This window comes from Mus caroli, unplaced genomic scaffold (genome assembly GCF_978045245.1).
Source record: "Mus caroli unplaced genomic scaffold, Mus_caroli_1 scaffold_8, whole genome shotgun sequence".
Taxonomy (NCBI): Eukaryota; Metazoa; Chordata; class Mammalia; order Rodentia; family Muridae; genus Mus; species Mus caroli.
This window is the reverse complement of record NW_028227263.1, coordinates 67,258,856-67,276,400: the sequence shown is the minus strand read 5'-3', so window position 1 is coordinate 67,276,400 and position 17,545 is coordinate 67,258,856. Positions and strand designations below refer to the sequence as shown.

General features: G+C 53.4%; 2 long non-coding RNA genes across 3 annotated transcripts in view; one reads left to right on the top strand and one right to left on the bottom strand.

Annotated features, from left to right (window-relative positions):
• The first annotated feature begins 1,048 nt into the window (after positions 1-1,048).
• Positions 1,049-17,545, top strand: part of LOC110298708 (uncharacterized) — a 32,364-nt gene continuing 15,867 nt past the window's right edge. Inside the window, exon 1 of one of the 2 annotated variants that reach the window (XR_003837245.2) lies at positions 1,049-1,249. This is a non-coding gene — a long non-coding RNA (uncharacterized LOC110298708). Of the gene's footprint in view, positions 1,250-6,413; positions 6,492-17,545 lie in introns of those variants that run through there. The other variant, XR_015047726.1, reaches the window with a different exon arrangement.
• On the bottom strand, positions 13,523-16,724 carry LOC110298707 (uncharacterized). The gene is made up of 4 exons (XR_002378401.3): positions 16,511-16,724; positions 15,890-16,001; positions 14,442-14,557; positions 13,523-13,646 (listed from the first exon to the last, which is right to left on the bottom strand). It is a non-coding gene; the product is annotated as an uncharacterized LOC110298707 (long non-coding RNA).

Here is a 17,545-nt window from a genome sequence, read left to right as displayed (position 1 = left end):
CTTTGGGAGGCGATCAGTTTGCAAGGGGTTAACTGCGTTGCTCATGAACTTGGCCTGTCTGTCTGGCTCAGGATGAATGATGAGACACGCTGACAAGTTCGGCCGGAGGGACCTCCCCTGCTGTGGTGGCGAGAGAAACACACTGGCAGAAGGGACCCTGAGCGAACCACAGGGACGCAAGAGGAAGAGGTGGTTCCGGCAGGTCAGGCACTCGGGTCTGCCTGCCCTCTCTGTTCCCGCCTCCTCTTGACCTTTCGCCCCCTTCCTCGTAGCTTCCTAATATCATCTTGGAGTACTAGAATTTTCAGGGGCTCTGACTCTGAGTCCCAGAACCCTGTACCCGCCCTGTGGACAATGCTGAGCGCGATGCAGCCGGGCTCTGGAGCCTGGCCCGGGGAGGCCGGATTCAGCATTTGGACAGCGGCTCGGGGGCGGGTGTGCGGCCCAAAGAGTTTGCAGGTGCACCGCTCCGGGTGAGGCGAGGTAGGGGACACTCTGGGTCTCGGAGGAGCGTGATCCAGGCTGGAACGCAACCCAGGCTGTCAACGAAACACGTTCCTGCGAGCTAAAGAATCCCTTCCGAGCCCTCATTGCGACCACCAAACCAGCCAATCCCTCGTGGGTTCCCTCAGCCAACACTTGTGTGTGTGAAAGGATCAAACGCCCCCATTGCACCCAGAGCGCAGACGTCCCTCAAGTCCTAGGCTCTCCATTCTTCCCCGAGCATCCTGGATCCCTGGGCTTGGAGCTGCCTGTGAGGCTTCCAGCCCTCTGCTTGTCACCACTTCCCAGGTGGTTGGTGGCTCTGGGTGAACCCAGTGGAGCGGGCCGTTTGCGGGGAGGGCTGTTCGGACGCAAGGTGGGCGCGGGCAGGCTGGGCCGGGTCGCAGGGCAGGGCGCCCCTCGTCTCCTTCCTCCGCCTCTCGGTTCCGCACTGGTCCGAGTGAAGCCGGGGGGGGGGGGGGGGGGAGCCGCGCTGACGTCACTGCGGGCCGTGCCCGCCCGAGAAGGCGGCGCTGAGCCGCTCAGAGCCGAGAGAAGCGGCGCGCCGCCAGGAACCCCCGCGCCACCGCCGCCGCGCCTGCCTCCAGCAGCTCTCGGCCACGCGACCGTGCGGTCAGCGGCGCTTGGAGGGCGGCCGGAGCTGGGCCTGAGCCTGGAGACTCGCCTGATCCCGGGCGGCCGAACCACCATCACCACAATCGCCCCACCCCCGCCGTCGCCTCGTGGGGCCCCGGCCCCCTCCTAGGTCCGTAAGTGTCACTGCCTTCTGCGTCTCGGCCGGGCTAGAAGAGAGGGGCTAGGGCGTCAGGGCGGTAGTCTCCACTAAGACAGTGTCAGGGAGCCGGCTGGACTGGTTCAGGGGCCTGGGGTATCTCTGTGGGTCCCTCTTGAACATCTCAAGGGCTCAGGGCTTTTCTTGACTACAGGGGGTTTGGGGGTTAAGCTCTAATTGTGGGTCAGAGCATCTCCCGCAAATCTTCAAGACCAAGGTCAAGGGTCTTGGGATAGCGAGATGAGACGCGCCTGCGGTGTTCAGAAAGGGACAGGGTGAGAGGTCCGATGGAAGTTGTGGGGAGGTAGATAGAGAGGTTTGAGGGAAAAAATGTTTCTGAAAGAGGTTCCAGGGAGTCCCCCTCCCTAAGTCCTACCCGTGACTTTCTTCTGCCTTCTTATCCCTCACCGCTCCCCCCACCCCACACCAACACACAACCTACAAAGTGGCTTCCTGGAAAAAAATTTTTTTTGAGAAAAATGCAACACATAGCACCCACTCTAAGCAAGATTTATGACGTCTTTTTCCCCTTTTAAATAGGAAGTTGGGAGAGCCTTTCTGTTCAGCACTCCACTCTATGCTTTGGGGCAGGCCTTTTGGAGCTGTCTGTGGGCGTCTCTGACACTCCCTTCAGTCTAGCTTTGAGCTGAGAAGAACAAGGGAATCAAGGATGGAGCTTGGGGCTGTTTAGGGTCATCTCTGGGAGAAGCTTGGGTGTTAGGGTTGTGACAGGAACCAGGCAGCTGGCTCTAGCAAGGAGAGGCTCCAGGCCAAATCTCTGGAGCAGCAAAGACATCCCAAAAATAAATAAATAAATAAATAAAAATCTCTGAGCCATTGTGGCAGAGAGGCCAGATGCTGGGCTTCAAGGGGAGAGAGACCCTCTTTGATTCTTCTTCATATTGGGGGTGTGTGATAGGTTCTTAAGCGGGGTCTGGAGTTTGAGGGTCTGGCTTTCAGTCAAGGGAGGTCAGAGGTAGGTTAAGTAGACACAGAAATAGGAGTGCACCTCAGGAGCCTCCAGGAGCAATACTGGCTGGTCACAGGAAAGACTTGGCCTTTTGAGGAAGGAATTTTGAGGTCCCTGTTTAGGAAAGCCCACACCCTGCTGCCTGCCTTCACCTCAGCTGTTGAGGAAGTGGGCTGGTTAAAGGACAGAAAGGAAGATACTGTCCAATCGGCCATGTGTATTTGAGGGGAGGTGTGGAGGCCTCTGTACCCTCTGGGTACAGGAAACTGGCTCCATCTGAGGTAACCCAAAGCTGGGTCTCCTTGTGAACAGCCCTTCAAGCCTCCAGACAATAGGAAGATCAGCTTAATCAAAGCTTGAGCCTGAGGAAGGGATGGGAGAGAAAAGCTGCCAGAGGGAAGAGGCACCTGGAATCAGCCTGGGTTGTGGCTAGAGATTCTGTGTCCTAATTACAGCCCAGAGGGGATAAAAGGGAGCATTCCTGCCAGACTGAATGGCAGGCCAAGTGGCTGCATCTGCTTTGCTCCACCAGCCCCAGGCTTCCAGCCTCAGGATCTGGGCAAGGTCCTGGTTGCAGGACAAGGGTGTCTGCACCCTACTGTGAGTGAGGGTGTGAATTGTCCCCGGTCCTTCTCAGAACCCCTTATCTCATAAGCTAAGTAACTACCGACAGGGAATAGAAGCACGGAGGCAAGTGGAGTTCATGGAGTGGATGCCTGCCAGCAGGCGCAACAGCACTCCTGTACTGTGCATGTAGATCTGCATGCACAAGTAACATGCCAGCCTTGGGGCGGCCTCATAAGCTGACTGTGGGAGAAAATGCAAGGTAGGTTTCAGTGGGCTCTAGGGCACATGTGTATAGTTTCTGTAGATTCAGATATGGGAACTCAGCGCAGGACTTTTGTCCCTCTGTGGTGATTTATGAAAATATGAATATGAAAAATGGAGTCTCCAACCTTTAGTGGAGATGTCTAAGTGCTGGCCGTCCCCCTGGATGCTTGCTTTTCTAAGTTACTGTAGGCACCCGTAGGGCTCAGGTTTCAAACCACAACTTGGAGACGGAGGAACTTCTGAGCTAGGTGAACTGCTGAAGACAAAAAATGACGGGTGGGCAGTTCTCAGCACCATGGCCAGGGCCTGTCAGCAGCCACCGTTTTTTCTAGCTCTAGATCCACTGCCAGCTCTTTCTTGAGACTTAGGGACAGTAGGCTAGAGGCAAGGGATTGATATAGGAGGAAGTGTAGCGAACTTAGACCCGGCCAGGAGTACAGTGTGAAGATGAGAAGACAATCAGAGCCAAAGTCAGTGGGGTCCTCTGTGGGTAGGCTCAGCCCCAAACAATGTGTCCCTGTTGGGTCTGACCTGGAGGCTTCCCATCCTGTACATGGGTGTGGCTGCTAGTTCAAGGAGACTACCCACTGCCCTGTCCCACCAGAACAGCCTCCAAAGGGCAAGCAGTGGATGACCCAAGGCCCACACTCACTGTGGCCTCCTTCCTGAGAGCGAGCTGATAACACCTTCATGCACCTGGACACTGGAGACAGAGCCCACTCCAGCATGGTGTAGGAACCTCTGCCTGGCTGGCCTCACCTGCTTTGGCAAGGGACATGGTTCCCTAAAAGACAACAGAATGTGGCTTTGATGGCACTAACCTGCCGTACCTGAACAGAAAGCAAAATCAAGCTTTTTAATCTTTCTCCCAGACTCCTAACCAGCCCTAGGCTTTCAGGCCAGGGCTCCAGCGTGCTATAACCATGAACCTCACAGCCGAGGAGCCATTTTGTGCAGCGTCCTGCTTAAATCACACTCTGAGAATGCTCCTTCTCTCTTTCCCCTCGCTCCTGCTCCCCACTCCCCCTCATTCTTCTCCCTCCCCCTCTTTCAGGTGAATCGTGCTTGCACAGTTCCCTCTGCCTCTTCAGTTCCACCCATCCAAGCACAGGGTGGCCCAGAAGGACTAGAGCACAGGAGGCCGCCCACACTGACAGACACACAGCTAAATGGAAGAGGGTGTAGATTCCAGAGGCTGTAGGAGGAGAAGAAAGGGACACCTCCTAATTATGAAAAATCCTTTAGAATTAACCAGGCAGGCCCAAATTCGAGGTTCCTTCCTGGGCCTTGCTGTCGGTAGGTCGGCCCCTCTGTTTCTCTGATGCTTTTCAGTCTAGCCTGTATCCTTTTTCTGAGACAAGGATTTGTCTGTGAGGTGGCATTTGGAAAGAGGTGTGTAACTGCTAGCTGGCTTGCTCACTGGCTGACAGGGATGGCAGTGGGGACACAGCCCACCTTGGATTTGGGGTCAAGATAAAAAAAAATAGGATGAATCTAAAACAAGCACGGGGTAAAGAGGTGTGGTGCCAAAGCCTGGAATTAAACAAAAAAATCCAGATGTGTCATTTAAGGGAGAATGTTTTAGCTACCTTTAGAAAAATTCCCTGATCCCGTCCAAATCACCGACTTTGGGCCTATTCTTTGAACCCAGCCTTATGGGATTTGCCGATGGAGAGTGTGTAAGGGGTGTCCCCCCCTGCCTCACCAAAACAGATCTGAATGAGTACCCCCACCAAGTCTGGGCTGCTTTGGTGATGCCTTAGCACAGAGAGTCTTTGGGACTCCCTCATAAGTCTCTGCTGGAATCCTGGAACCCGCTACCCGCCCCCCCCACTCTATTGTTAAATCAATCCCTAGATCATGGATTTAAGATCTTTCTAGGGATGACTGGGGGGAAAAGATATCGAATTTTTCATATTTAATCTTTTGCCTCCCAGGAATGGGAGATGGGGGTGAATCAGGGCTCATAGTGGGAGGGGTGTTCAGGAGCAAGGAAGAAGGGATGGGTTTCAGGTGAGCAACCTCTAAACCACCCACGTTTAGGAGACTGAGATAGGACTTCAGTTTGGTGGCCAGGCTCAATTCTACTGTGGCTCTGGGAAACCCCCAAATGCCTTTTTTTTTTTTTTTTTTTTTTTTGCCCTGTAAAGTCACTTGGAGTAAGTGGGTAGGGTGTGCTGTAAGCAGAAAGATGGCAGGAGCTGATTATTTTTATGGGAGGTGAATAGGAGCCCAATTACGGCCTTGGATATCTTCAAGGCGCCGGGGCACAATTGATTACATATCCTTGGCTGTAACTAGGAATGGTCAGAGGGAAAGGGCTAACAATCTGTTGCCGACATTTAGGACCTGGTTTGAGTGAAGTATGCCATGGGAATCTCTACAAGTCAGGCAATATATATGGGATACACTGATCTAGACACCCACTCCTTCCCTTAATTCCCAGTCTCTACCGCGGTGTCTGTACAGTGCTGGGCAAATAAAAAAGGAAGAGAGACCTTAAGGATAAAGTGACCGGTTCGCAGCCTCTCCTGCGCTCACTTGGTTGCCCTGGAGAGACCTCGACCTTAAACCTCTTCCCTCAAACTCTAACTTTGGTGGTCTGCGGTGGCTGCCTGGCACCTAAGACCTTGCGGGGAGGTCAGAGAGGTTCGAGAGAAAGGCCAGACTGTGTGCATCCAAGGAAGCAGGCCTAAGGCTTCTGAGGGCAGAAGAGGCGCTCCCCTGTCCTCGCGGCGCAGAAGCCGAGAACGCCGAGGCCATTGTAAGGTTGGGTGGTGCCGAGCGCGGGAAGGGGGCTGGGATTTGAATGGAAGCCCGTGATAGGCCGATCCCCCGACTGACGTCACTTCCCCGCGGGGCGATTAGCCTGAGAGAGGAGGGCTGATGGTCCAGTGCGCTGGGGGCCGCCGGGGCGCCCGAGGCTGCCCAAGCGCAGAGCGCCGGTTCCCCAAGTGCGCCCCGGGACGGCGTCGAAGCGGGCCGCGCACGCACTGGACGGGGAACTGGAGATGGGGAAATCGCGAGGGCGAGGGAGGAAGGGAGCTGGGCGATCGGGGTGGCGGGAGTCCGTGTGTCTGTGTGTCTGTCGGTCCCCTCTGGCTCTCCGCGTGCGCCCGGGGCTGCGGGAGCGGAGTCCGCTCAGGCCCCCGCGCCGGGTCGGCGGCGGCACGTGGGGCCCACAGCGCGGCAGCGGTGCCGGCGAATGGGAGGCCCGTTTCTCTCTTTGGTTATCTAGCTGTATGAGTGCCACAGAGCCGTCATAAAGCTAGATAACCGAAAGTAGAAATGACTCTCACAACTTCTGCGTGCTATGGCCCGGCCGGCCGCCCTGGCCACAGGAGCCAGAGGAGCCCAGAGAAGCCCACGCCACCCAGGGATTCCAGCTCGACGGAGCGGCCACGCCGGGACCAGGTATCCGACCTCGGCTCTCCTGGGGACACTTGCCGTGTCCTGGAGGCATTCCCTTCACCTCCTCCTCGGTCCCTGCATCCCCATCACCATTTCCCAGCGCCGAGGCTGGAACCCCGAAGTGGAGTGGATTGGGGGCAGGGAACGGGCTGGGGTTGCAGAGGGGTCGCTGGCGGGGAAGGCGCCAGCCTTTGCCTTCACCCCATAAATCAGGCTAGAACAATCCACGCCCTGAGCTGCAGACTAGGATTTTGGGATGCAAATGCAATGAGAAAGAGAACGGAGAGAGGAAGAGAGAGAGAGGGGGGGGAGAGAGAGGGAGAGAGAGAGAGAGAGAGAGAGAGAGAGAGAGAGAGAGAGAGAGAGAGAGAGAGAGAGAGAGGAAGAAAGAGGGAGGGAGGGAGGGAGGGAGAGAGAGAGAGAGAGAGAGAGAGAGAGAGAGAGAGACCGGTAGGCGGTGTGTAGGGGGAGTAAAAGGGTGGGCAGGGGGCTGCCCTGCCGCTAACAATGCAGCCTTTATCGAATTATTCGACGAGTCAGCCCCTGAGCACCATTAGCATACGGCTGGGGGGTTGCTGGAGCTTCGCCCCTCGGTGAGGTCAAGTTCTTGATAATTTGATCACTTTTCACCGGCTCTGGCAGCTGCCTTTGTGTGCAGTTGGGGGGTCTGTGTGCAGCGTGAAGCGGAGCAGAACTGGCGGGGAGTGTACTCAATGGCAAGGGGCCTAAGCGGGGGGCCTCCCGCCCCGACCGACCGGCCCTGCCCTGCATACAAACCAAGAGCAGGCTGCTGGGCGGGAGAGACATAGCCCAGATCCTCTAAACCTCTATAGTTCTGGTCGGACAGCTGGGGCCGGCGCCTCCCCAACTTCCCCAACTGGTTAAGGGGGAAGCCAGGCTCTCTGGAGCTCCTCTCCTTCCCGCCCCAATAAATGGCAACATAAGATGTATTACAATGTCTAGCAAATAAAAAAGCAATTGGGGGAAAAAAATCTGAATTCCGTTCCCATGGCAACCCAATGCTGCACACCGGCCACTCAAGCTCCAGGTCCCTCTTAGCTGGGCGCAGCGAGTGGGGCGTGCCACTGTTCTGTGTCCGTGGTTCTTAGCCCCACAAGGAGCGGAAGGTCCCTTTGAGGTTTCTCTGCCTTCAGGTTCCTCTCCTTCCTGCCACTCCCTTTACTCTTTCCTTATCTTGAAGTTTGGGGGCCCTGCAACTTAGGAAACCATTAGGGCTCCCGCGTGGTGGGTGTATACCCAGCTATGGACCCTATCAAGTGTAGGGAAGAAAGGATCCAAAGTCAGTTCACATTCCTTAAGGCTTGGGGTCCTTTGGGGTTCTTTAAGGCACATATCAGTGTATACATGCTTTAGCAGATTGACTGGGAAGGATTAGAGCTACCATCCTGCCTTGACCCGTTTTCTTTTCCTTGAACATATTAAGGAAGCACATCTGGAGGGCGAGGGCCTACTCCTTAGGGAGTAGCACACAGCGCAGAAGTGCAGAGGTGGGCACTACCTAGGTCACCTTACCTCCATCTTGGCCCAGTTCAATCCCAAGAGCCTCTTGCCTTAGTTATTTATAAGATTGGTCTCTCAGCCTCTATCCAGAACCTGCCCAGCCCCCTTGTGATAATAGAAATCTTTTTCCATCTTTGTGCCTACCAGCCGTTCTCCCCCCACCCCCTGCTTAGCAAAATTATCTTAACAACAAAAAGGTGACTTGTGTAAAAGTAAAAATAAATTCAGTGATACAAAAGGAGAACCTCCTGGGCCTGGGGAGGGGCAAGGTGTGGCTTCCATATGGTAGATGGAGAGTTTTTCACTGCATTGCCTTGGAATGTTAGACAAAATTAAACGCGGTGGCAGGAAAGCAGCTGTCTCTGTGCCTCCTTCTCAGGGACTCATTGGGTGGAAGGAAGGGGTTCGAGGTCCTTTCATCTTTTCCTTCCCGTTTCTTAGGCCTGTGAAGGGTCACCCGCATGTTTGTGGACCCAGGAGCCTCCCTCCCCCCAACTGCATCTACTGGGCTTGCTCCCCCTTCCTGGTGCACCTGGGAGCCTGTGTGCTGGTGGTGACCTCATTTCTGAGGAAAGCAGAGCAGCTCACTCAGCCTGCTTGCCCAGCACTCCCTGCCTCCACGTCTCGTCTCGTGGATGGGCTGGGGCTTCCCCAGAGCCTGCCCCGGTACTCAGAGCCTTCTCTTCCCTGGCCCCTGCTCCTTTGCTATTTTTGTAAGAGCCAGTCCTTCCTACACCAAGGTGGTCACATAGCTTCACGACTGTGTCTGGGTGTAGTTCAAATGTGTGTCGCCTTTGGTTCTTTTGCTGTACCCCGTTAGGAGTCCCATGGAGGAAGAGTCCCAGCCTGAGACAGTGCAGGACTTTTACTGCTTTCTATGAAGGGGAAAATCTGCTGATACAAACCTTGCACTTTAGGGAAAAGATGAGGGCCGCAAGGGAGGAGGTGGTGGTGGTGGTGATGGAATGGGTCTACTGATTCTGATTCATAGAGTTTATCTCACACCCATCACAAAAGGTTTTCAGGGGGTGCCAGCCCATCCATTTTATCCTAACAGAGAGATGTTCAAATCCCACCCAGGACCCTTGGAGCCCGAGACACAGGCTCAAAATTGTGTTCCTTATCAACCTCCCTAGCTAGCCTAGGGCTTCCTTGGGGAGCTTGGAGGGCCTGGGGCCTCCTCAGCCTTTGCTCCCCCCTCCCCATCCTGTCCCATTTGTTTCCCCAAGGGTTCTCTGGCCTGACTGCCCAAGTTTGGGTTACACTGCTCCAACTTGCACTAACTAGTCTCTTTCTATAAGAAAAGGCTTGTGGGTCCTGAAAGCGCCCGGCTGAAAGTACAGTTGGAAGCCTAAATTGGTTGAGATCTCAAAGATGTCAACACCTTTCATTTTACAACTAGAAACGCGGAGCATGTCGCAGAAGGTCACACGGTAGGCCACTTGGCAGGTCAGGGTTGAGAATAGCCCTCGTTGAGAAGGAGACTTCGAAGGCTTCTTCCTCCGTTGTCCAAAGAATTTCAACACTGAACTATACCGGCCATATGGGCCTCAACCCGACCAATGAAAAGCTGGCATCCGCAGTCATCACGGAAACGCACGGTGCAGCGAGGCCAGAAGCTGGCTCTAGACTGGTTCGGGAGTTCTCGACCGCTGTCGGACCTCCCGGGAAATGGGAACAGAGCACGAAGCAGCCGGGCCAGGAGGCCTCCCAGGACCCAGTGCGACGCTGAAAAGCATGAAGGGTCGGAATTAGGCGCTCATTTAGCGAGCGTTACTAATCCGAAGTTACAGCGCTAATTCCCTGATCCCGCCGCTCCCACACGCAGCGCCGGGATTAGAGGAGCGGCCGCCGACCGCCCCGCCCTCGCCCCCAACGCGCAGCCCCGCGCCCCGGGGTCCGCGGATCCCGCTAAGCCTGCGCTGGCGCTCCTGACCGGCCGAAGGGTGCAAGCCGGCCTGCGGAGCCGGGCGGGGAGAGCTCAGCCATGAGCCCCGGCACAGTCTTGCCCGGATTGATGCGCCCTTAAGGGCCCCGAGAGCCGGAGTGGTCCGGAGAACCACTGGGTTTTCTCCCATCCGGGTGTCTACACCCAGAACAGCGGCCCTTTGGAGGCTGCGGCGCCATTTTAATCGCCTTCTCTTTCTCCTCGGCTTCTCACACGCGTGGGGTGGGATGTCCTTGTCCCCTGTTCCACCCAGACTCGAGCCCAGCCTACCTTCCTTCACCCTGGATTAAATGGCCAATCAGCTTTGGCCTAGGATGGGATGCATATTACCATGGCGACGGTTATAGCCCCCCTAGCAGTGGTACCCAATACGGAGGGTGTCTTCACTCCACTTGAAGAGTGTGAAAGGAAATTGGGAAGGAGCTAGAGGTAAGAGCCTGAAGGAAGGTTCTGGCATTTTATCCTTACACAATCCATTCTGGACCCTATATGGATGAGGATGGTGTGGACCCCATCTTGAGAACTACCTGGGCTTGTTCAGCTTTTTAATTAGCTGAGATGATCACTCCACAGTCTTTCTCATCTTGGTCCGAAGACCCTTCTCTCTCTTCCTAAGAGAGTAGGAGTCCCAGAAAACTTTTCCCAAACTGCCCTAAGTGTAAGTCCCATGATTCCAGGCAAGTCCATTTTCCCATCCAGAAGATGGGTTGTTGTTCAGGTGCACCCAAGGACAACATTCAAGGACAACATCAAGCATACAGTGATACAAGCTCTGTCGTGGTTAATGCCTTCGAGGACAGGACTTGTTGGGGTAAGACCCAAAAGCTAGGGTGTCCTTTCTAGCTAGGGTGCCTCACAGATTCCTAGAGCTAGCTTTTGATTTCTCCTCTAGACAGCTGGAAACTGTAGAGAGGAAGGTCGTTAACAGAGGAGCCGGGGTGGGGGCTGTGACTGGAACAAAACCTTGGTCAGTGGCTCTGAGAATGGGCGGCCGCAGCTCCTATAGCGCTGGCTCCTTCCTTCCATCCTGGTCCGGCTTAAGCGCCACTTTAAGTGGTCCCTGCATTCACTGGCCAGCCCCTCACCGCAATTGAGCCGCAGGGGTTTGAAAAGAGGGCCAGGGCCTCAATGACAGGACCTTGGGCCAGGCTAATTGGTTTTGGTTCAAGGGGATAGTGGATTTGTGAAAAGCTCCAAACCGCCTTTCCCACGCCAGAGCCAGGTCACGGCTTTAAGGGAAAAGGTTGGAAGAGTTTGGGGCCAGGGGAGAAATCTGGGAGCCAGGTGCCTAGGACTGATCCTCTTGTACCGTCTAAAGCACCCCTCTGCTTGAAGAGTAGGGGCTTTGAGGGACCTCAGGAGCGCCTGTGTTTTAGGGACAGACAGGTTGGAGACCCCGCATGCCTGCACTGTGCCAGAAGAGCCTCTCACTTCTGAGTCTTTGGCTAACCCTCCCTGTGAAAGGGGCCCACTTTCCCCGCTGGGATCATTCAGAAAAATAAACCACAACAAACAGGCAAATCAGAGATGGCCGAGGGAATTAATAGTTCTTACCCCAAAGAACTGAGACAGTACTACAGTTGGTCTCAAGAAAATGTACCTATTCCTTGATATGTCTTTAAACTACTTTGGGCACTAGCAGATACTTGAGAGATAAGGAACAGGAAGTCCTCAGTATTTGAAAAATAAAATATAAAAGGAGTGTCCGAAGTTTTCTTTACAGTCTCAAAAACCAACCATGAATTGTACCTTGCCTTCAGTATCACAACTTGTAAACGCTTTACCGCTCTTGTCTCAAAAGGCCTTGGAAACCTATGTGTTTGCACCAAATGGTGTATAATCTACCCATTATATGGGTGTGTATGTACCTGCTTTGTTGATATGCAGAATCCTACCCTTATATTAACAGTCATGGAAAGGTGAAGAGTCAGCACTATTGTTTGTTTGTTTGTTTGTTTGTTTTTACACTATGATGGAACTCCAGACCAGCTCAATGCTAGGCAAGTGCTCTACCACTGAGCTACATCCCTAGTCCAGCCCTATTTAAAGGGACATTGAGTCCATAAAGAATTGCATATCATCTCCATTGTGTGTTGAATGGAACATTCTAATGTCATCGCCCGCTGAAGAAATTCTTCCCCAATCTTCCCAAATCTGCCCTATGTTTGCCTACTTGAAGCATTTGATATGTAGAAAAGGGTACTTTGGAGAGATAGAGAACTCTATGTATTACATTTTCTGTTTTTATTTCTATTTTTAATTGGCCAGAGCCTAATTTCTCCCAGCCTCTGTTAATTTGCACATTGGAGATTCGTGTGTAAATATGCATGTGGCATGTGTGCACGCCTGGGCCTTCTTATCACCAAGCGTGTGTTTAAATACACACAATCCGCATCTACACATGATTATGGGCTTACTATTTGCCTCTTCTCGAGAATTGGGTTAATTTTCCCTTGGCTAATCCTCAAACCCATTAAGTTCTCCTCTCCTCTCCTCTCCTCTCCCCACCCCCACCAAAAAAAATGCAAACCCCACTACAGACCAATGGTCTCACCCTGCTTCTCCAGCAGGCAGCTCTCCAGGCTGGATGCTGGAGTGAAGGTCCCTATTAGGCAGACTTCATTAATGTTACCAAATATACCCCGGCACATTTACTCGGCTACTATGAAGTATTATCATAAATAATTAAAATTAAACTGCACTTGTCAAAATAAATGAACAAAGTGGAGTTAGTGATGTCTTTGCTTTGATTTGCTTGCTAGGGCCTTGCTTACTCAGTAATTTGAAGAAAAGAAGAAAGAGAAGGAGGGAAGAAAGAGCAACTGCCAGGAGAAGGGCAGAGCTGTGGAAAGGAGAGGGGAAGCCCTCCTCAGTCATCTGCCATTGGGCTTCCAGTCATTAGGGCGCTCTGGGAGGCTGGAATGCAGCCTGGGACGTCAGCTCATAATGAATATTGAGGTGTGGATGTGGAAGGGGGATTTCTTTGTTTACCGAGGAAAGGCCATGGGAGTGGGGGAGAGGATTGCCTTTGGGGATTAAGGAGTGGGCTTTGTTTTTATGAAGGGCCTCACTTCTTTTCTGAAGTTTTCTGCAGCTAATTGATTCAATTCAGACATTCCTCTTCCCCACTTGGCCAGCGAGGCCTTGGTCCTTGTAAGATGTGCACAGCCCAGGTTCCCCATCTGCTCTGCCCCCTTTCTCCACTGTGACCCTTGGAAAAGGGTGTGAACCTGCACATCAACCAGATTGGGTGGATATGTGAGATGTGTGCAGGAGACAGACAGACAGACACACACACACGCACACGCACTCACGCACACGGACTCACGAACACACACACGGACATGAATATTGCTAGAGGCATGATTTTCATCTGTAAATAGATTATAGGTATACAGTTCTATGAATTCTGACAAATGAATTTACACCCAAGATAGCAGTTCCCCCTTTCCAGAAACTTCTCTCTTGATTCTTCCCAGTCTGCCTGCTCCCGCACCTGTTTTGAAGTCCCTGTCAGTTTTACCTATCCAGGGTTTCATATAAATGGAATGTATGCCAGCACTTTTAAAGAAAGAATTTATTTCAAGTCTGGAGGGAGCACACTCCTTGGAGGCCTGGCAGAGCATGTGTCCAAGATTATCAGACTTGGGTTAAGCATTCTCCCCCTCAGATGGACCCAGAAGTCAAACCTGTAATTAGATAGGGATGGGGGTTGGCTTGGGCTGGTCCTTCCACAGGAGAACCCTATTCTCACCCTGGGTCTGTTAATGAGCTGGGGACAGGTGAGCCTCACACATTCCAACTTGCCTGCCTTCAGCGGCATCCAGGAGCTGGTGGTGAGCTATTAATGGAAGGTGCAGGCTTTGTGCTAATTAGAACTCTTCAGCTTCCATCTGTGCAGCATTGGAGCCCCTCACCGGTCAGCCTCACCACCCCCACCCCAGCTTGCAACCTAGTTTCTGTTTCCCCCATGAATTAGGGGGTGCTGTGAGCAGAATTGCTTCTCACTGGCTTGGATTAAATCCCTAGTCTTAATGTGTTTTAGAAATGTACAGGGTGGCATTTCTCAGACCTCCCTCTTGGTAGGGTATAGTTGGATGGACGTTGAGGAACCATGGGCACTCTCTAGGGTAGGACAGGGTTACAATGTCTGTTACAATGTCTGTCGGAGATTGTTTTGTAAAGGACTTCTGGAGAGTGTGGCTCCAGTCCCTTGAATTCTGGATGTCTCTGGAATCTAGTCTGATTGTTCTCACCTCACCTCACCTCACCTCACCTCACCTCACCTCACCTCGCCCTATGACTGCTCCAATCTTTGCTGCCACAGACAGACTAGGCTAGAGTCATGTCCCTTACCCTTCATCTGAAAACAAAACAAAATAAAACAAAACAAAAAACCCAAAAACCCCCCAAAAAACAAAAAAACAAAAACAAAAACAAAACAAAATCCACCTCCCCAAAACTTTAAAAATGTAGTATTTCACCTCAAGTCCAATGGATATAGTTTTTGACTCTTATAAAGGTTTCATTGAAAAAGACTTCATTAATGTCATTTAAAGAAAACACGGCTTTCAGAATGGAGCTTGGGAGAACTTCTTGCCTAAAATATGAAGGGAAAAGAGAGGGTCATCTCCATGAATGCTCCTTTCAGCTTCTGTATTCCCTCAGGTCTCTTGGGGTTGTGTGCAAAAATATCAAGCCCATATGCCAATGCATCTCATATCGTTCTGGTTGGGTTATCCTGATAATATTATTGTGAACTGTGAGTGGGTTGTGGTCATTGTGGGGCTTCTCTGGTTCCCTCAAGTTTGCATCTACACTGAAGAAGGGTGGAGCCTGAGAGGGTTGCAGAAATCCCCTGCTTAGGGGGAAGGTAGAACTGGCTTGCTTGTGTGGCTTTTCCTGTGGGTGATCATTCCTCACTTGAAGTTCTAGAGTTCAAGATGAGGTAGCACCAGGTTTAAAAACCCCACAGTGTAAATTTTAGAAAGGCTGAGCTGCTTGGTGTGCTGCACTCTGAGGCAGGATTCTTTCACAGGTTCTTATCCTTTTCCACACTGCATGAATCCTGGAGGTGTGACCTCCACCTCCCTAGGTGAAATGGGGACAATAGTACCTGTACTAACAGGGCTCCTGTGAAATTTACATAAAACATACAAATAAAGTGCCTGGCACACAGTAGGTGTTGGTCAAATGGTATCTCAAATGGCAGGGGCACACACACACACACCCACCAAGGTCTGAAATTCAAAACTCCCCCTGCTGAAGGCAGAATGAAGACCCCACTAGATGCACACAGTGTCACCAAAGGGTCCATAGGCTGCCTACCTCCCCAGATAGTACCATCTCTGCTGAGTCCAAGGACTGCAAAAGAGCACACACACACCCCACCCCGTGTATGGAAGATCAAGGAGAGACAGGTAAAAATTCTGGCCTTGGGTGATTAACTAGAGGGATGTCTTGAGACACTTGAAGTCAGCAGACTGGCATTAGCTACTCTTGCAAGGAACGCTGGAGCTGAAAGCCAACTCAAGTAGGGCAGTGGTTAGTGCATGGAGAAAACCTCCGGGGGGTCTAAATCCTCACTAGTTGTGGCATTGGGAAAAGCTATGTTTGCGCCTTGGTTAGGTCGAGATCTGCCAACGCACCCACGCATCCAACTGTCCTGTCTAGTACCAAACATGGGTACTAGATAGAACCGCTCCCTCCCTTCCATAGCAGGTACCAATGTCTCTCCCACTTCCTGGGCGCGCGTGGTGGGAGCGCAGAGCTCCAGCAATTCCCCCAGGCTGTGGTGGTGACCTGGAGGACGCCTGTGTCCTCACCTCCAGGCCAGTGCTACAGGACCCTTGAGGATTCGAATAAACCGTACACACTTCTAGGGGTCGGTGGCGGGTGCCCGTCTTATCCCCTCTCTGTTACAGTTGCTCACCAGCAGGCGCTCCAGATTCCCGCATTTCCTTCCTGGGCTCTGCAGTCCCCATCGCTAATCCCTACAACTCCTGGGCATGGAGGGCGCCCCACCGCACGGGAAAGGTGAGTGGCTGTAGCCAGGAAAGGAGGAAAAGTCGAGTCTCAAAAACAAAACAAAACAAAAACAAAAACAACAAACCCCAACCAACGAGCCGGCGACCAGGAACGTCGGAAGATAACAGAACCACGATGATAAGGAGACTGTGTTTCTACCTGAATCCCCTGAAAGGCGACCCCCTCCCTCTCAAAGCCAGAAACTAAAGTCATCCCCACCCCCACCCCCAAGTGTGCTATGGCTTCAATAATACACTTGCTGGCTTGTGCTTTGTAAGGCAACCCCGCTGGGCTGGGTGTGGAGGGACCCCGCAGGCAGAGCGCACTGGGGTGCCAGAAGCAACCTGGCCTCCAAAGTGGCTTATTGGACATCTCTGGCCTGAGCTTGGCTCGCGAGGAGCGATCGGGAGCCTCGGTGGTAAAGGGGCGGCCTGCCCGGGGCTGGGGACCTGGTCCCGGGCGCTCGCTCTCGGAGCCCGTGCGGTAGGAGCTTAGGCAGAGATTCCCTTGGCGGCTCCGCTCGCACCTCGAGTCCCAGGCCTCTCCGGGCCTACGGAAGCACCGGGTGCCCGCGGCGAAGCCGGCCGGGCAAGGCCCTCAGAGTACGGCCTGAGCACACACACCGGACGCCCGGGACCGAAAAGGAGACCCGGAGGAGCAGCCGCGTCCCCTGGGCCTGCGCCAAGGCTTCGGCGGGGCGCGCTGCGGGGCCGGGAGGCCATTTTGAGAGCGAACGAGCGGCGGCAAGATGGCTGCGTGGGCACGAGGTAGGTCGCAGCGCCGCAGGGTGCGCCGAGCTCCTCCTCGCGCCAGCAGGGCCGAGCCAAGCCCGGGGGAGCGGCGCGCACAGAGAGAGCACCCGGCCTCGGGGGGGTCCCCCGGCCTCGTCTGCGGTGGGCTGGCGCCAAGCATTTCAGGGTCCCCGGACCATCGACCATCGTCGCCCCAGGACCCTGTTCCGGAGGCCACCGTGCCTTTTCTGGCTGTTGAGAAAGCAGCAAGAGAAAGTAGGCGGTTGCTGGGCCCCTGGCAGGTACGCTGGCCAGAGGGTCTCCTCTGCCAAGCTGAGGTTCAGGCCCAGCTGACCAACAACAGTGACATTAGTGTGTGCTTGTTTGTTTTTGTTTTGTTTGTAGTTTGGACCCGAGAGCTCTTGGACAGTTATTTCCAAGCAGTGCTAACCTGTGTGACCAAAGTCCACACTTCCTTGAGGCTAAGGCTGGAGGTAGTAAGCACCCCTCTCTCCATTACCCTGGCCCCTGGTATGACCCTAAGGCAAAGATAGTCCAGGGCTCCAACCTGAGATCTGTGAAAGTGTGGTAGAGGCTGAGGGTGACCTAGAGACCCCCATTCCTGCCGCTCAGGCTGGGGTGAGTCTGTTTGAGGATGAAGGTGACAGAATGGGAGCCAAGGGACAGCATCTTTGTATTTGCCCTCACCAGGCCTCAGCCCAAGAGTCACAATTTCATTTCTTTCTCTGTGCCCTATTCCATCAGTCATTGGTCTGTCTGCCTCCTTAAGCCATGGATGCTCTAAAGCAGACCCTACACATGTATGTTTG